The sequence below is a fragment of the Heteronotia binoei genome, chromosome 16 (genome assembly GCF_032191835.1).
Source record: "Heteronotia binoei isolate CCM8104 ecotype False Entrance Well chromosome 16, APGP_CSIRO_Hbin_v1, whole genome shotgun sequence".
NCBI lineage: Eukaryota > Metazoa > Chordata > Lepidosauria > Squamata > Gekkonidae > Heteronotia > Heteronotia binoei.
In genome coordinates this window covers 37,151,052-37,169,020 of record NC_083238.1, presented here as the reverse complement: position 1 = coordinate 37,169,020, position 17,969 = coordinate 37,151,052, and the positions used below count along the sequence as shown (strand labels likewise).

Sequence of the window (17,969 nt, the reverse complement as noted above, 5' to 3'; positions counted from 1 at the left end):
TTAGGGGAGGAAACCCACTGCAAGCAGCAAAAAACTTAATTGTGGAAGTGACAGAGGCTTCTACCAGGCCTGGCTGTGCTTAGGATTTTCAACGGCTTTCCCATGGCTAATATTACATGCTCAATGGCTGTGTAAATTGGTCTTAAGAGAAAATGAATATGAACCAGCTGTTAGAGCTCACTCTAAGGCATGATGCAATCTGCTTTACAGGCCCTCTTGACATCTATATGTTACAATCATCTTCTTTCTCTCTCCAACCTCCAATGTTCTGCTATAGTTGTTCATACAAAATAAATAATTGCAGTAGCCTGGATGGATAAACTTTGCTGGAACCTTTGCCATTAGCCCAACTGTCATTTTTGTTAAAAAAAAACAAACAAACACATTTTGCTTGGTGTATTGAAAAGTTTGCAGGAATAACTTAATAGCTAGCAGATATCTATCAGTCTTTTATAAATGGTCTGGCAAACATTTTTTTTTTTTTTAAAAAAAACCTAGCAGGTAAAAGTACTGGTAGGAAGCAGAAAGCAATTCGAGGGAGTTCTAAAGAGAAATATATAAGAAATATATGCATATGTGTGGGGGTGGGGGATAGATAGATAGATAGATAGATAGATAGATAGATAGATAGATAGATAGATAGATAGATAGATAGATAGATAGATAGATAGATAGATAGAGGCAATTAGCCACACTGTATAGATGGAACTCTGTCTGGGGCAAGTGATGCTCTGTATTCTTGGTGCTTGAGGGAGCAACAGTGGAAGGACTTCTAGTGCCCTGGTCCCACCGATGGATCTCCTGATGGCAGCTGATTTTTCTGGCCACTGTGTGACAGAGTGTTGGACTGGATGGGCCATTGGCCTGCTCCAACATGGCTGCCCTTATGTTCTAAAGATAGATGACAGACAGACAGACAGACAGACAGATAGATAGATAGATAGTCTGGTTTCGATATGACAAACAGAATTCATAGAGTTATGTTCTTAAGTGACCTTGTAAAGCACATTCTGGAAGAAAAATGGTGTGAAAATTATATGTAGCCTACACAATTAAGTAGATGACAACTCCTAGAATGAAGCCCTTGAGAATGCTGGTGGACTGGCAAACTGCACAATTAAACATTCCCCCCAGGGGCTTTAAAAAATGTGGAACCAGACACAGGAGTGGAGGCGAATGTGCAGTTCCAAATGAATATTCATGGAATTCAAAAATTCAAGTCATGTAATACTTGTATTACTTGAACTGATATAAAAAGTGACCAGTAACAACATAAAAACAATGAATTGCTATAGAATCACCTGCACTTTTCTAGAACTCCACAGACCTTACTCAGACATACCCATTTCTGCCCCACTACCAATGACACTCTTTTAAAAACTCCTCTTTGACTCTCCACAGAATGTTCATCCATGGTTTAAGGATGAAGGAAATCCTTCTAGAACATGGGCAAATGATGTGAAGATATCTGTGTTCATCAGGGCTTTTTTTGAGCAGGAACGCACAGGAACACAGTTCCAGCTGGCTTGTCATCAGGGGGTGTGGTCTGATATGCAAATGAGTCACTTCTAGGCTTTTTCTACAAATAAATGCTGTGTGGAACAATGATGATGCCAGGGGGTGGAACCTAATATGCAGATAAGTTCCTGCTGGGTTTTTCCTACATAAAAAGCCCTGGCCACATGGGACCATGCTTGCGCAGGCCTACCATTGGGAAAGCTTTCTAGAAGATTCAGAGCTCTTCCCCCATCTTGGGCTAGCTTTTTCCTGCCCAGCTGGCATGTGAAAATAGTTTGATAGTCTTTAATTCTGGCATCTCACCCTGGTAGCCATGGCTAAGAGAGCGTTTTGCAACTTAGGATGGTGTACCAGTTGCAGTTCTTCTAGAGAAAACTTGGCTACTATGATGCATGCCTTGGTCACTTTCAGGCTGGACTACTGTCATGTGCTTACATGTGTAGTGCCAGGGCTTAAGTTTTAGTTGACCTAAGTTTTGCAGGATCTTCCATCTTCTGGCTGAGGTGGAACAGCCAGCTGCAAGGCATTAGTTCTTGGTTGCTAATTAGAGGTCCATGGGGTGGCAAAAGAAGGAGATTTCTCTTCCTGGTTAGCTTGCTTGCTTAGGCAAAGGGCTATTGGGACTTGAGGGTCAGTAAGAGAACCGTTGTGAATCCTGGAAGATCTGGCCAGACAGTCCCAGAGGGGCATGCCTGTGGAGCTCTGGACTTTCATCTACCTACAATTGGCCTGACGGCCAAGGTAATAAGCCAGCTTTTAAAGCTTCTTGTTATTTTCTTTGCATGGTGTTGGGAAGATGGCTACCAGGGTGAGATGCCAGAATTAAAGACTATCAAACTATTTTCCTCCCTTAGATGCTGCCTGGCAATCTCCCACTATTACAACTGAGCCCCAGATGACAAAGGTCAGTTCCTCTGGAGAAAATGGCTGCTCTGGAGGGTGGACTCCATAGCATTGTATACCAGTGAGGTCCCTCCCTTCCCTAAACCCCACCTTCCCCAGGCTCCATCCCCAATAGGAGCTGGGAGGTGGCTAGAGGGACTACTGGCCTCTACAACATGGAGCTGCCTTTGAAGACTGTCTGAAAATTATTATTAGTCCAGAACTCAGCAGGGCGATTGCCACCAGAAGTGAGCTTGTTATCAGGAGGGGGCAAAGTACTTTGGGACTATGAAAGTGTTCCATTGGCTTCAGATATATTTGCAGGTACAATTCCAAGTGTTTGTTTTGACCTTTAAAACTCTGAATGCCTGGACTCTGATTACTTGGGGGATCATTTCCTCCACATTGAACCTTCGTGAATTTGGTGATGTTCTATCCCTGAATCTCATTTTTCATTTCATTTTATTCGATTTATATCCCGCCCTCCCCACTGAGGCGGCTCAGGGTGGCTGAAGTTAGGTTGGTAGGGAGAAGGATCAGATTCTTTTTGGTAGTGGCACATATGTTCTGGAATACCTTCCTTCAGAAAGTGTTGCAGTTTTGTATTCGTGCAAAATCTCGGGGGACTAGTGGGTAGCATTTCAAACTGTTCTGCTGATCACCACTTGTTTTTCCTCTGTTGTTTTTCTTCTGTTGTGATCATACTGGGTTTATTTCAGATTGTGTTTTGTTCTTAATCAGTTGATGAATCATACTGTTGTACTTATCATTGTTTCATTAGGTTGTAAACCGCACACTTTGTTCCAAAATAATCCATTCTTTTTTGTGTGAGATATTTGTGTGTGCATGCGTGCCTGGAAGCAGTGTTCCCTCGAAGCTGAGTTAGCGTGAACTAGCTCACAGATTTTTAGCCTCCAGCTCACACATTTTTGTCTTTGTGTAACGTACTCGAAGCGGAGACGAGAGTAGGGCAACATTGTTTATTAGGAGCACGTTGCAAGAGAGCGAACACGCGGGCCGGGCCCCGCTTATGTACATACCCGGTTCAGCCTCCTGTACAGGTCAGGCCAATCCTGACCTGTTAAACTTCCCGCCGTGGATGTGGTAGGCGGGGATTCCGCGCCCCGCGCTAGAGGTGCCTGGGATGCCCAGCCGCCTCTGCGCGTGGGCGTGTATTTCAGCCAATACATTACACTCCTCCCCCCCTAGTTAACGAACATAGTCTTTAAGATACGCGGGCGGTCGGCTCTCCCTGGTGGACCGTCTGGGAAGGTCCTGTGGGGGGGGCGCTGCTTCCCTGGCGGGCACGTCCGGGGGTTGTGGTGCCGCCGTAGGCGGCGGGTTTGGTTCCTCGGGCCGGTCGGGCTCGGTGGGCCCCTGCACTTCGGGCGGCGGCCCTGCTGTCGTTGGGGCTGCGTCGTCTGGCCGGCCTCTGGTTGGCTCCGCCTCCCCTATGTCCGCTGGGTCCTCGGGCAGCGTCCGGCGGCGTAGCTGGTCGATGTGCCGCCGTAGGACCTGGCCCCCCTCGGTCGATATGTCGTAGTGGCGGGACCCCGTTACTCGTAACACTCTGCCCGCCACCCATTCGGGTCCCCTAGTGTAGTTCCGGGCATAAACTGGGTCGCCTGCGAAGAACCCCCTTGCCGCGTCCCGGACCTCGGGGTGTAGTCGGTCCAGCCGTGTTATGAGTTTGCGCCCCATGAGGAGCTCGGCCGGACTGACCCCTGTGGCCGGGTTGGGGGTGACCCGGTTAACGAAAAGGAACGCAGCTAGTCTGTGGTCCCAGTCTCCCTGAACGATGCGGCTTAAGGCTTCCTTGGTTGTGCGGACCATCCGCTCCGCCTGGCCGTTAGTGGCCGGGTGAAAGGGGGCGGAGCGGATGTGTTTAATCAGGTATCTATTGAGGAACCCTTGGAAGTCCGCCGCTGTGAATGCTGTCCCGTTATCCGAGACTATGGTATCCGGAATACCGTGTGTGCACAAGACCCTGCGCAGCGCTTTGATGGCGGCGGCCGCTGAGGTGGACCCTACGGGAATGACCTCCAGCCATTTGGAATAGGCGTCCACAATGATCATGAAGATTTGACCCTGGAATGGCCCCGCAAAATCAATGTGGAGCCTCGACCAGGGCTTCCGGGTGGACTCCCACCGTGTGGCGGGGGCGCTGGGGGGCGCAGGCCTTGACTCCTGACACGTTTGACACCTGCGCACCCACGTCTCAATCTCCCCGTCCATTCCCGGCCACCAGACGTAGCTCCTGGCTAACGCCTTCATTCGGACTATGCCGGGATGGGTCTCGTGTAGGGATTCCAGGACTCGCTTTTGCAGCGGAGGCGGGACCACCACCCTGCTTCCCCATAATAGGCACCCCTTGTGCGCGGCTAGTTCCTCCCTCCTGGTCGTGTATGGTTTGAATTCTTCCCCCATGTTTCCCTCCGGCCGGCCCCTCATCACCCAGTCGAGCACCCTCGCCAGTGTTTTGTGTTTCTGTGTTGCCTTGGCGACCTCCGCCGCGTGGAGGGGCTGCTCCGGGAGGCTCTCTATCATCATGACTTGGTGTGCGGGGGCGGGGTCTGGGCCTACTTCTGGGAGCGGCAAGCGGCTGAGCGCGTCCGCGTGGCCCATGGCCTTGCCTGCCCTGTGCACCAGTGTGTACGTGTAGGAGTTGAGGAATTGGTTCCACCTCAACACGTGCTGTGAGAGAATTTGGGGGGTTTGCCGGTCAGGGGCCAACAGGCCTAGGAGAGGCTTGTGGTCGGTGGCAATAGTGAACCTCCGCCCGTACAGATATTCGTGGAACTTGCGGACCCCCGCCACGATTGCCAGTGCCTCTTTGTCTATTTGCGTGTAGTTGCGCTCGGCTGGTGTCAGTGTGCGGGAGTAGTATGCGACCGGTACCTCCCTCCCGTCGGGTAGTTGGTGCCCCAGGACTGCTCCCACCCCGTATGGCGACGCATCGCATGCCAGGATGACGGGGAGGCCCTCGTCAAAATGGTGGAGCACCGCATTAGACACCAACACATCCTTGACTGCCTGAAACGCGGCCGCTTGGCGTTTGCCCCAAACCCAAGGGGCTTTTTTGTCCAGCAGGCGGTGCAGGGGCTCTGCTAGGGCCGCCTTGTGGGGGAGAAATGAATGGTAAAAGTTAAGCACCCCCAAGAAGCTTTGTAGCTCCGCTTTGCAGGTGGGGGCTGGCGCTTGCACAATGGCTCGGGTCTTCTCTTCCGTTGGGTGGATTCCCGCTGCGTCTACGGCGAACCCCAGGAACTCCACCCGTGGGACCCCCAACAGGCATTTCTCCCTCTTGACTTTGAGCCCCGCTGCCTGGAACCGGCGGAGTACCTCTCTTAGGCGGTTGCTGAATTCTTCGGGGTCCGGGGCGGCGACTAGCACGTCATCAAAAAACGGCTGGACTCCCGGGATCCCTTTCAGGAGAGCGTCCATTATACTCTGGAAGATCCCGGGAGCGACGCTAACCCCGAATTGGAGCCTCCTCACCCTGAAGGCCCCCCTGTGTGTCACTATCGTTTGGGCTTCCGCCGTCTTAGCATCTACCGGGAGCTGTTGGTAGGCCTGTGCCAGGTCCAGCTTCCCGAAGATCTTGGACCCCGCTAGGGCAGCCAGAACGTGGCTTACCACCGGCACTGGGTAAGGGTTATCCTGCAGTGCCTTGTTTATCGTGCATTTATAGTCTGCACAGATCCGCACCTCCCCGTTTGGCTTGATGGGGGTTACGATGGGGGTCTCCCAGGTGGCATAGTCCACAGGCTCCAGGACTCCCTGGGCTGTGAGGCGGTCTAGTTCGGCCTCTATTTTTGGCTTTAAAGCGAACGGGACCCTCCTCGCCTTGAGCCGAATCGGCCGGACCGTGGGGTCTAGCGGTAGGGAGATGGCCGGCCCTTTGTAGCTCCCTAGAGACCCATCGAACACGTCAGGGAACTCTTGGCATATCTCCCCGAACCCCCTGGGTGTTAGGGTTTGCCCCACCCCTTCCACCCGGATCCCCAAGGGTTTGAACCACGCCAGTCCCAGCAGGGTGGCAAGCTGGCGCTTTACCACCAGGATGTCCAGCGGGCCGTAGAAGGACCCCCGCTCGACTTGCACCCGCGCCCACCCCGCGATTTGCACCGGATTCTTCTGAAAGTCCCGGAGTATGAAGTTCGCCAGCCTTATTTGCAGCCGCTGGGGGGGGGCACAGCTTCCTCAGGGTTTCCTCCGCTATAATGGAGATGGAGGAACCAGAGTCCACTTCCATTTGGCAGGGGTTCCCCTCGATGAGGACCGCCATTTTGATTTTATCGGGGGTGGAGAGGGGCAAGTTCAGTACCTGCAGGGACGTGGAGTCCGTGGAATGGAACTCCGCCGACTCGTGATGCGTGGTCGGCCTCCGGTGGTTGGGCTTGGCTCGGCAAGCCCTCGCAATGTGGCCCGTTTTTCCGCAGCTCCGGCAGTCCCAGTTCCGGTATCGGCAGTCCCGCCTGTCGTGGGGGTCGCCGCAGCTGGCGCACTTGGTGGCCCGAACCCTCTCCGTCGGTGGGGGTCGTTCGGCCGCTCGGGGGCGTTGGGCGGCTCTGCTGGGTGGCCCGGCTGGGCGGCGCAGGTGGTGGGCTTCTTCCTCCTCTGGGCAGTCGTGGTCCAGCTCCTCGTGGTGGGCGGCTTCTGTCCGGGCCTTGGGGAAGGTCCTGGAGGTCCTCTCGAACGCCACCGCCTCGCTGAAGGCGCTCTGGAGGGTGAGCTCTTCTTTGGCGAAGAGCTTCTGCTGGAGCCTCTCGTCGCGGAGGCCCCACGTGAATCGGTCGGCCAGGGTGTCTTCCAGCTGGGGGAAGTTGCAGTTCCCGGCGATCTTGCGGAGAGCCGCCAGGTAGTCGGCGGCCGATTCCCCCACGGCCTGGTCTCTTCGGTGGAACAGGAACCGACGGGCCACCCGCGAAGGCTGTGGCGAGAAATGGCCGGTGAGGAGCCTGATGATCTCCTCGTAGGACTTCTCCGTGAGGCGGGCGGGAGCCGAGAGACCCTTGGCGATCTCGAACGTGGCTGGCCCGCAGATGCTCAGGAGAACGTCCCTCTTTGAGCCTGCGTCGGTGACCTTGTTGGCCCTTAGGTAGAACTCGACCCGCTCCGCGTAGGACTCCCAGGCCTCAGGATTGGCGGGGTCGAATGTCTCGATGTAGCCGGTGGTTCCGTTCTGTGTGGCCATGGCGGCGGCGGTCAGGCCTCGTGGTTGCCCTGGATCTCCGTGGTAGCCGCTGAGGCTAAAATCCCATCCTCGTCGCCAGTGTAACGTACTCGAAGCGGAGACGAGAGTAGGGCAACATTGTTTATTAGGAGCACGTTGCAAGAGAGCGAACACGCGGGCCGGGCCCCGCTTATGTACATACCCGGTTCAGCCTCCTGTACAGGTCAGGCCAATCCTGACCTGTTAAACTTCCCGCCGTGGATGTGGTAGGCGGGGATTCCGCGCCCCGCGCTAGAGGTGCCTGGGATGCCCAGCCGCCTCTGCTCGTGGGCGCGTATTTCAGCCAATACATTACACTTTGCTCAGGAAAAAATGGCCCTAGAGCACAATAATTTATGCAGTAGCTCACAATTTTAATACCAGTAGCTCACAAAGAAGAATTTTTGCTCACAAGACAAAACAAGATTGGGAATTTTTGCTCACAAGACTGCAGCTTAGAGGGAACATTGCCTGGAAGTCATGGTTAGCTTCTCATAATCTGGTCATCCCTACTTAACTTCCAAGATCTGATGAGATCAGGTTTGCGTGGGCCATCCAAGCCACAGCCAAAATAATCTGTTCTAACCCCCTCTGGTCACTGAGGTAGTATAGGTTTGGGGCTTAAGACGAGGATATTTTGAAGCACGCTGAATTATTTCATGATGGGAGGTGGTTTCCTAACCCAGCTTCTTATGGTTTATTAGGTGTGGTTTAATATACATGCTGATGAGGTGCTTAATAATAAACCCAGTTTGATCTAGCTTTTGGCATATGGCATCTTCATGTTTGGGGATGGATAGGCATTAACAGCAGGGGTGGAATTCTAGCAGGAGCTCCTTTGCATATTAGGCCACACTCCCATGATGTAGCCAGTCCTCCAAGAGCTTACAAAAAATAGCCTTGTAAGCTCTTGGAGGATTGGCTACAATAGGGGGTGTGGCCTAATATGCAAAGGAGCTCCTGCTAGAATTCCACCCTTGATTAACAGTGTTATAATAATGAGTGCCCAGCTTTGCTAGGGGTAAAGTGTAGATGACTGGGGAAAGCAATAGCAAACTACCCAGTAAAAAGTCTGCTAAGAAAACATCATGTGACATCACCCCGTGGGTTGGTTACGACTCAGTGCTTGCACAAGGGACTACCTTTACTTTTACTTTAATAACCCTATTACCTGTAACAATGATAAGATGCCTGCATTGATGCAAAAATTTGCTTTATTTAATATGAGTGTTATGTCAACTATCTCTGAATTATTCTGGTGAAAGCTGTTGTTACATTTCCTGCTTTATGATTCATAGGGAACTTCCCTTCAAAGGGGTTACAAGATGCATGCGAATGCATCCACACATTCTTGATTGCTTGCCAAAGCACTGTTCTTTGTCACAATAAAGGTCACAGTGAGCTGTAATAGAGAACCTGGAAACATATATATCAAACCAGCTTTTGGAGAACTTTCCTTCTATAAAGACAGCACCAATAACTTGAACCATATTCTCTTAGATACATTTCTGATTGCTTTTAATTACTTCATTTATTCCATTTGCAGAACCTGCATCGCAAAATGGTAATCTATATGCTAATATTCAAGAGGAACAAATTTGGAGTGGAAATGCTTTTTTTTTTTTTTTTTCTTTTAAAGAAATATTATATTGCTCTTTGGCATTTCTAATCCTTGACTGTTTAAGAAAAGGAATATTGGAAACATACTTACTTTGCAATATGTGAGATATTTGTTATATTATCTGATCATCTTGTTGCACAAAGTTATTTCCATTTAATTATAGACGTGTTTTCATGGTGACGGTAAGGCTAAAGTCCTGTGCTTTTCCCATTATAAAATAATTCCCTTAGGGTTTCAAGGTACTTTTACAGCTAGAAAAGTAACCTCTAATGGGACATTGTGAGCCTGCTGGTGTCTGTAGTTTCATAAGCATCTTGCTATAGAAAGGCAATCTTCGTTCCTTTTACTCAGGGGAATGCTAATGGAATTGCCCTTCTGTTTCCAACTCACCTGTTAGCCCCATCACTCTGTCCCAAGAGTTATTGTCACTTATGCTTAAACTACACAATTTGGGGGCCTGAGGACCTTTTATAAGGCTGCCTATAATCCCAAGTGGATTCTGAGTTGTTTTGGCCAATAATATATGCAGACAATTCCCTCCAAAACAAATAGGTTGTTACTAAAATAACCAGGGTCAGAACATCCCTAAAGTGACTTACCTACAGCCTCAACTCAGTCTTGCAAGCAGAATGTACACATGGCCAAATCTGTGTGTCAGATCAGCATTAGGGCCACATTATGTCTGTGCCTTCAGCAGGCAAAGCAAACACAAAAAGGCCATCAAAATATATTGTTCCAAAGTTCTATGGGAGAAAAAGGATTTAGTGCAGGAATGATTTGAGAGCCCAACAGATCTGCTAAGCATGCGTGCAAATGCATAATATGAATGATGCAAGAAAGTGTAATGAATCTCATGAATGTCAACCATTCCATCTTGTCCTTTATTTAAAGCAGATGTAGCAGCAGGGCTTTTTGGTAGCAGGAACTCCTTTGCATATTAGGCCACACACCCCTGATGTATCCAATCCTCCAAGAGCTTACAGAGCTCTTAGTACAGAGCCTACTGTAAGCTCCAGGAGGATTGGTTACATCAGGGGTGTGTGGCCTAATATGCAAAGGAGTTCCTGCTACAAAAAAAGTAGCATGAAAGTCTACAGTCAAGATTAGACTGAGCAAAACAAACAGGGACATATGGAATGACCATCACTTCAAACAGAGAGCCTGTATAGAGCTTGGTCTCCTCTCCTTTACTCATGGCTTTTTTAAAAAAGAAAAAGCCCAGCAGGAACTCCTTTGCATATTAGGCCACACCCCTGACACCAAGGCAGCCAGGGCTGTGTTCTTGTGCATTCCTGCTAAAAACAAATGCTGGTGGTTAAGCTTTCGTCAGACATATAACTGTATAGTATGTGTTTGGGGGGTGGGGTTGTATGTGTGTGAGTGGGTATGAGTAGATGAAGAATTCCCAATCTTGTTTTGTCTGTTGGTTTTTGGAATTTTGAAGATAAGCAGTGGGTGTCACCACAAAAAGGAGCCCTATGGCGCAGAGTGGTAAAGTTGCAGTACTGCAGTCTGAGCTCTGCTTATGACCTGAGTTCGATCCCAGCTGGGAAGCCCAGGGTTGAATCTCCATGCTGCCATGGAGGTTTGCTGGGTGACCTTGGGTGCATCACACACTCTCTGGCTCTACCTCACAGAGTTGATGTTCCAGTAATCTTTAATGGCATAACAATAGCTTACAGAAAGGAATGAGCATACAATTTGCCCATCTGTCAAGATGAAACAATATAGATACATCGAATTGTAACGCCAATTGATAATTAATAACAATAGGGATAAAAAGGACAATAATCTTAATCTTGAAAGAATGACGTTTTACAGTTAAAGGGCACAACAGGGGACAAAGTTGTTGAAAAGATAAAATGGAGGGGAGGACAACAACGTAAGCTGCTTTGGATTTTGATTGGGAAGGAAGGAAGGGAGGGAGCTATGGGTGGAAACCCATTGATGGACACTATGGTACTCGTTGCCACAATTATAATCATTAGTACAGATGGATATATGCATGTGTGCACATGGATATAAACAAAGACTGAGAATGTAAAAACTGTGTTCCCAATCCCACCCTCTTAGCATATAGTTCATGAATCTAATGAAGTGGGTTCATGAAAGTTGATGCCACAATCTGTTATGTTAGTCTTTCATATTACAAGATTCCTTTTTTTGTTTTAGCATAATGTGTAATTCCGCAGAGGTTGTAGGAAGGTAACAATATCCATTTATCATTCAATCAAACCTTTCTGTAAACTGAGAATGTTTATGAGTTATGTATAGCGAACAGATTCTGCATTATGCTTCCACATTTATATGCACGTAGAAACCTTCCTTTGAACATACCGATGTTGGGGTAATAGGCACGGTCCTGCTTCCCTCTGTATCAATGTTCTCTCTAAGCTGCAGAGTCTTTTGAACAAAAATTCTACTTTGTGAGCTACTGGCATCAAATTGTGAGCTACTACATAAATTATTCTGCTCTGGGGTCATCCTTCCTGAGCTAAGACAAAAATGTGTGAGCTGGAGGCTAAAAATCTGTGAGCTAGCTTGTGCTAACTCAGCTTAGAGGGAACACTGCTCTGTACATATTCAGGTTATACATGAATGAATGAATGAATGAATGAATGAATGAATGAATGAATGAATGAAGAGGACCTGAGAAAATGACCTTGTTTAGTAGACTGCCAGCCTTCAGGTGAGGCCTAGAGATCTCGCATTTTTAAAGGTGAACTCCAGCTGGCAGAGATCAGCTCCCCTGGAGAAAATACAACAAAAAATGCAAGCTAGTGACCAATTTACTAAGAAGTATATAGAAATCAGTCCAAATGTCCAAAACATGTATATTCAAGTCCCAAAGTAGTGTGGTGACAAGCCAATCGATTAAGTACTTGTTTCTTTCCAGTCTTCATCAGACCTGGAACCACTAACAAAAGAAAATGTTATACAAAAATATCAGAAGGACATTCAGACACCACCAACCCTCTTCCAGTGAAAAAATATATCATACTTACATATTGATTCAATTATATAGACGGATGCGGAGCGTCTCCAGCAGCAATTTCACCTCGGCTACAGCTCAGTATGTGGCTTCTTGTGCACCCTAATGGTATTTTCCAACTCAGACGTGGCACCCCTATGTTTACTCTTGTAGTCCAGCTGTGGTTGTTTTTTCCAGGGAATAGCCTGAAACATGGTTGATGCAAAGTTGGTAAATTTATTTTGTCCAGTATAAGACTGGCTATTCTTGCAGATTTTTACTGTTGTTGTTATAAATGTGTCACTTTTAGTAAAGACAGAAGATTCAGCTAATCCATAATCTTCCAGAGATAAAGAAAATGCATTGATTTGATTTATTAGATTCGTATCTCGCTCTCCCTGTGTCCAGGTGTGGAGCAGGTCACAGCATGATAATGAATTCTAACATAATAAAACAATCTAAGACAAATACAATAAAATTGTGTATTGCTATATCATAAAATACATTATATTACAGACTAACAGTATATTTAAAAATTGGCGTAAAACTTGGGGGAGCGGTGCATAATCTGTCGGGTTTAAAAGGGGAGGAAGAAATGGGAGAGAGGAGAAAGAAGAAGATATTGGATTTATATCCCGCCCTATACTCTGAATCTCAGAGTGGTCACAATCTCCTTTACCTCCCCCCCCTCCACAACAGACACCCTGTGAGGTAGGTGGGGCTAAGAGAGCTCTTACAGCAGCTGCCCTTTCAAGGAGAACTCCTACTAAAGCTATGGCTGACCCAAGGCCATTCCAGCAGCTGCAAGTAGAGGAGTGAGGAATACACTCACACACGACAGCCTTTATTGGCATATATAAGAATATAAATTAGAGGGTTGGCCAGGTTACATATTAAAAGAATATATAATCCATACGGAATAAAATTAGGATTACTAGATAAAAACAAAGTAGCAACATAGTAAAACCTGATACATAGTACTACTTATCAGGACAAGTAACCATAGCTCTATAAAAAAAACTTTGCTACTAATTCTGTTATTTCCGGATCAGAATTATCAAACAAGAAAAGCACCTTAAAATCATCAGAGGTCTCTAAAATTTGAGCCAATATGGAGTATAAAAGATCCCAGTGGGACGCCAAACAGAGAGGACATTAGAGAAGAACATGGGCAACAGTCTCAACACAATCCGTCTTACAGGAACGGCACCTACTTGAATAGGGGGAGTGAGGAATCAAACCCGGTTCTCACAGATAAGAGTCCACACACTTAACCACTACACCAAACTGGCTCTCAGAAAGGTGAGGCCGATCAAAGATGGAATCTATCACTGTCCTCAACCACATTAAGTTGGTTCCAATCAGGGCTTTTTTTTTGTAGAAAAAGTCCAGCAGGGACTCATTTGCATGTTAGGCCACACCCCCTGTTGCCAAGCCAGTGTTCCTGTGCGTTCCTGCTATTTAAAAAAGCCCTGGTTCCAATCAGCTTTTCTCCTGAATACATATGAAGCTGCTGATAATGAGTCAGGCTGTTGGTCTATTAATGTCAGTATCGTCTGCTCAGACTGGCAGCAGCTCTTCGGGGTCTCAGCAGATGTCACCTTCTACCTGATGCTTTTAACAGATTCCAAAGATTGAAATGGGGTCTTTCTGCATACAAAACAGGTGCTAAACTACTGAGCCATGGCTCTTCCAAAATGAGAGAAAAGAAGAGGAGAGGGTCCCTCTTGACCACCAAAATCAACTCCATGTCATATGCCCCCAAATGCTATGCAAAGTGTAGAATTCTACAGTAAACAATCAGGAATACTTTGGCATATGTGGAAATACTGCATTGAAGATACAAAGTTTGGAAAGAACTAATCTAAGCCAGTTATAATAAAAATAAATACTGTGGGCTTGGTCCAGCAGAGTTAGATGTGCTTAAATACTGAAACATTCGTCCTAATTTATCGCTGAGATGGAATGTATTTAATTCATAGTACAGAGAGAGCAAACAGATGGTTAGAAGGCAGATTAGACTGCCCACAGAAACGAGATTCTCTCTATCCTGGGCAAGCTTTTTACCTGCGCCTTATGAAAAATTAGCTTCAGTTTAGATTTGTTGAAATAAATTGGCCAAAAACACCTCACCTCTTTTGCTGCACTGTACTCTTAATGCTTTATTATCCAAGAGAGCTGTCGTCCCCAAACAACACATTTTCCTTTAACATTTCTTTCTTTTTCTATTGCAAAATGACTTGAAGCTTCAGTAAGTGAAGTCAGAAAATGATCTCTTAGGATACCTTCCAAGTGACCATGTGACAGAGCTTATGTTATCACTGTACAATGTGACCTCTGGTGCCCTTGTGTACTGTAAAGATATTTTAAGCAACTGCAGTTCAGCCGTTATCAGTGGTCAACTGGCACATGTGCGCTAGGACAGGGCAATGTTTTCCAGTGCTGGGTGTGTGGGAAGGTGTTATGAAGGGGGAGGACAAAGGAAAGAGCAATTAGTGCTTCTGGAGTGCGCATGTCTCGCAGCTGGGTGTGGCGTGAGCGTCTTTTGTTGCTGGAGGAGGAGGAGAAGAAAGAGATGCAATTTCTTTAAGAGCAACTGAACAGGTTGGGAGAAAACTCTCGTCCCGGATCCAAGACATAAATTCTTTCCGTTTAATTGTCTAGAGCTTCCATGATGTCATCCAGACCTTTTGAAAGTTCACCACCTTATCGACCTGATGAATTCAAACCTTCAAACTATGCGCCAAGTAATAATACATATGGTGGTGAATTCCATTCTCAGCCCATGTTCTCTCAGCCAGCATATTCTTACTATCCAGAAGAAGACTATCCAACACTTCTGCAAATGGACGCCCCCTCCATGAATAATCAAGATAATGTCAATTCTCATAATAGTGATTTGTGTTGGTGTCTTTGCTTGTGTTGCTTCCACGGTAGCTTGGGACCTAGACATGTATGGAAGTAATCTAGGGACTGCCATGGGATACCCTGGTGGATCTAGTTTTGGAAACAGCTATGGTTATGGCTATGGAAGTTATGGCTATGGAGGGGGTGCTTATGACCTTGGAGGGAATTATATTGAACCTCGGACTGCAAAAGGCTTTATACTTGCAATGACAGCTTTCTGCTTTATTGCTGGACTAATGGTTTTTGTAACAAGCGTTACCAAGAACAGCATGGCCAGGACAACGAAGTATTATCTCATAATCATCATAGGAAGTGCTCTCTCGCTGTTCTTGATGTTCATTGCTACCATAGTGTATGTGCTGGCAGTCAACCCAACTGCACAAGCTTCAGGATCGGTGTTCTACAATCAAATTTGTGCAGCCGATATTATGCTCCTACAAGTGCTGCACTCTTTTTGAATCAGTTTTTGTATCACTCACTACTGCATGGTGGAACCTCAGGAAGCTATTGCTATTGTCTTAGGGTTCCTGATTGTTGTGGCTTTTATCATCATAATATTCTTTGCGGTAAAGACACAGAATAAGATGGATCGCCATGGGAAAATGAATATCCTGTGGGATAATACAAAAGATTATGAAGAAGCTCCCAATGCAGAAGAATGGGTGAAAACTATAAATACAGATCCTTCATCACCTGTTCTAGTAACTGACTGTCCAGACAGAATCGCCAGTTCTATGGCTTACTCAGCTTCTGAAGTTCCTGCACATCGTGTCTATCCTGAAAATAACTACAGATCTACACCGATGCCTGCAGCTATTGATTCCTTAATAGTGCTTCTGATACAACTCAGATCGGAACAGAGAATGGCAACAGTAGAGACAGAAAGCAGGAACACTAAATAGATCCACTATGTATGGCTAGATAGGGAAGCAACATTTACCCCTTCCTCAGTGAATTGTTAGGGGCTGTTCCAGGGGTCATTTCGTGCTGGAGCTCATTAGCAAAAGTAATTTGCATAACTTATTTGCATATGCCACATACTCCTGACATCACTGGAAGGTGTACTAAATTATATCAGCTCAGCATCTACCCTAAAACGCTCCTTGAATTATAATTGTCATAATAAAATCTTACTCCCATTATACTTATTAAATTACTTTCTCCTATGAGGCCACAGTGGCATGATGATTTCCATCTGTCTGCTTTATATGTTTTGGTTATTTTCCAATTTTTTTGTGGGGGGAAATATTAGAAAGTTTGTCAAATCTTAGAGTTCAGCAAAATTCTCACAGCAGCTTTGAGCAATTGAGCCCACAAGCAATTTTTTTTTTTGTGGGGGGCGGAAAGAATACAATAAAATTTAGAGGTTCCAGAGCTCCACCAGGAGAAAATCACCACTTTGGAATGTGGCAACTAGGGCATTATATCAAGAAGAAGAAGAAGACAGCAGATTTATATACCACCCTTCTCTCTGAATCAGAGACTCAGAGCAGCTTACAATCTCTCCTATATCTTCTCCCCCCACAACAAACACCCTGTGAGGTGGGTGTGGCTGAGAGGCCTCTCAAAGCAGCTGCCCTTTCAAGGACAGCTCCTGTGATAGCTATGGCTGACCCAAGGCCATTCCAGCAGCTGTAAGTGGAGGAGTGGGGAATCAAACCTGGTTCTCTCAGATAAGAGTCCTCACACTTAGCCACTACACCAAACTGGCTCTCAAACTGAAGTCTCTTCCCTCCCCAAACCCCAATTTTCTAAGGTTCCACCCCCCCCCAAAAAAATCCCCAGGTGTTTTCCGGCCCAGAGGTTGCAACCCTTGGTTACAGAGATTAGTTTATCCGAAGAAAATGGCTGCTTTGGAATGTAGACTTTATGGCCCTGTTTCCCACTGAAGTCCCATTATCGATTATTGACTGATTTTAATGTGAATTTTAATGTGAATTTAATGTTTTTATTACTGTATTGTTTACTTGAAGTGTTGTTAGCCGCCCTGAGCCTGCTTCAGCGGGGGAGGGCGGGATATAAATAAAATTTTACATTACATTACATCCCCCAAATCCCTCCCCTCTCTTTCCAAGCCCCACCCCCAAATATCCAGGCATTTCTCAACTCAGAGCTAGCAACTTTACCTCCCACTAGGACAGATACATATTTTTGTTCAAGTGATGTAGTGGTCCTAACAGTTGAAGTAGTTGTTTGACTATCATCTGGCACATGCAGAACATTCCATGCTTGAGTTTTTGAATCGCATAGCTGACATTTTGAATTGATTCCAGCTGCTGATTTTTTCAGGTTGCCACGATCAAGGGCTAAAACTTGAAATGTCCACATGTTATTTCAGTTCATGGATCAGAATCTTTCACATCATTCCTGTTTCAAATCTCTATGCATTGAAGTGGTAAGAGAGCCTAAATGTATGTGCATCTGGAATGCTGTACATAGTCTTCATCTGATCAGGAACCCTAGCTCTCTTCACACATTAATTCAAATTGTAGTGGAGCGAACCTAGATTAGTTCTTTTCAAACTTTGTACCTTCAATGCACTATTTCCACCACTGCTGTCATCTTCAGAGGGTATGTTTGGGTGAATCCACCTTCTGAGATTAGGCGGGTGGCAACCCAGGAGAGTGTCTTCTCGGTTGTGGCACCAAAACTATAGAATTCTCTCCCCAGGGAGATTTGTCTGTTCTTTTCTGTTGCCATCTTTGTCTAGTGAGTAAAGAGTGAGCCCTCCTTCCTGCCCAGTGTTCTGATTGTTATTTTTCTTTAATTGTTAGTATTTTAGTTCTGGTTTTAATTGTTTTATTGATGTGTTGTTCTTTTTGGTTGGTTTTAATCTTTCTGTTGGTTGGTTTTGT

The 17,969-nt window shown here is 46.6% G+C and overlaps 1 protein-coding gene and 1 pseudogene across 1 annotated transcript in view; both read left to right on the top strand.

Annotated features, from left to right (window-relative positions):
• Window positions 1-17,969, top strand: part of CCDC141 (coiled-coil domain containing 141) — a 199,606-nt gene that overhangs the window by 33,091 nt on the left and 148,546 nt on the right. The gene's annotated exons all lie outside the window — the stretch shown is intronic.
• LOC132585486 (occludin-like) lies at window positions 14,796-16,016 on the top strand (annotated as a pseudogene).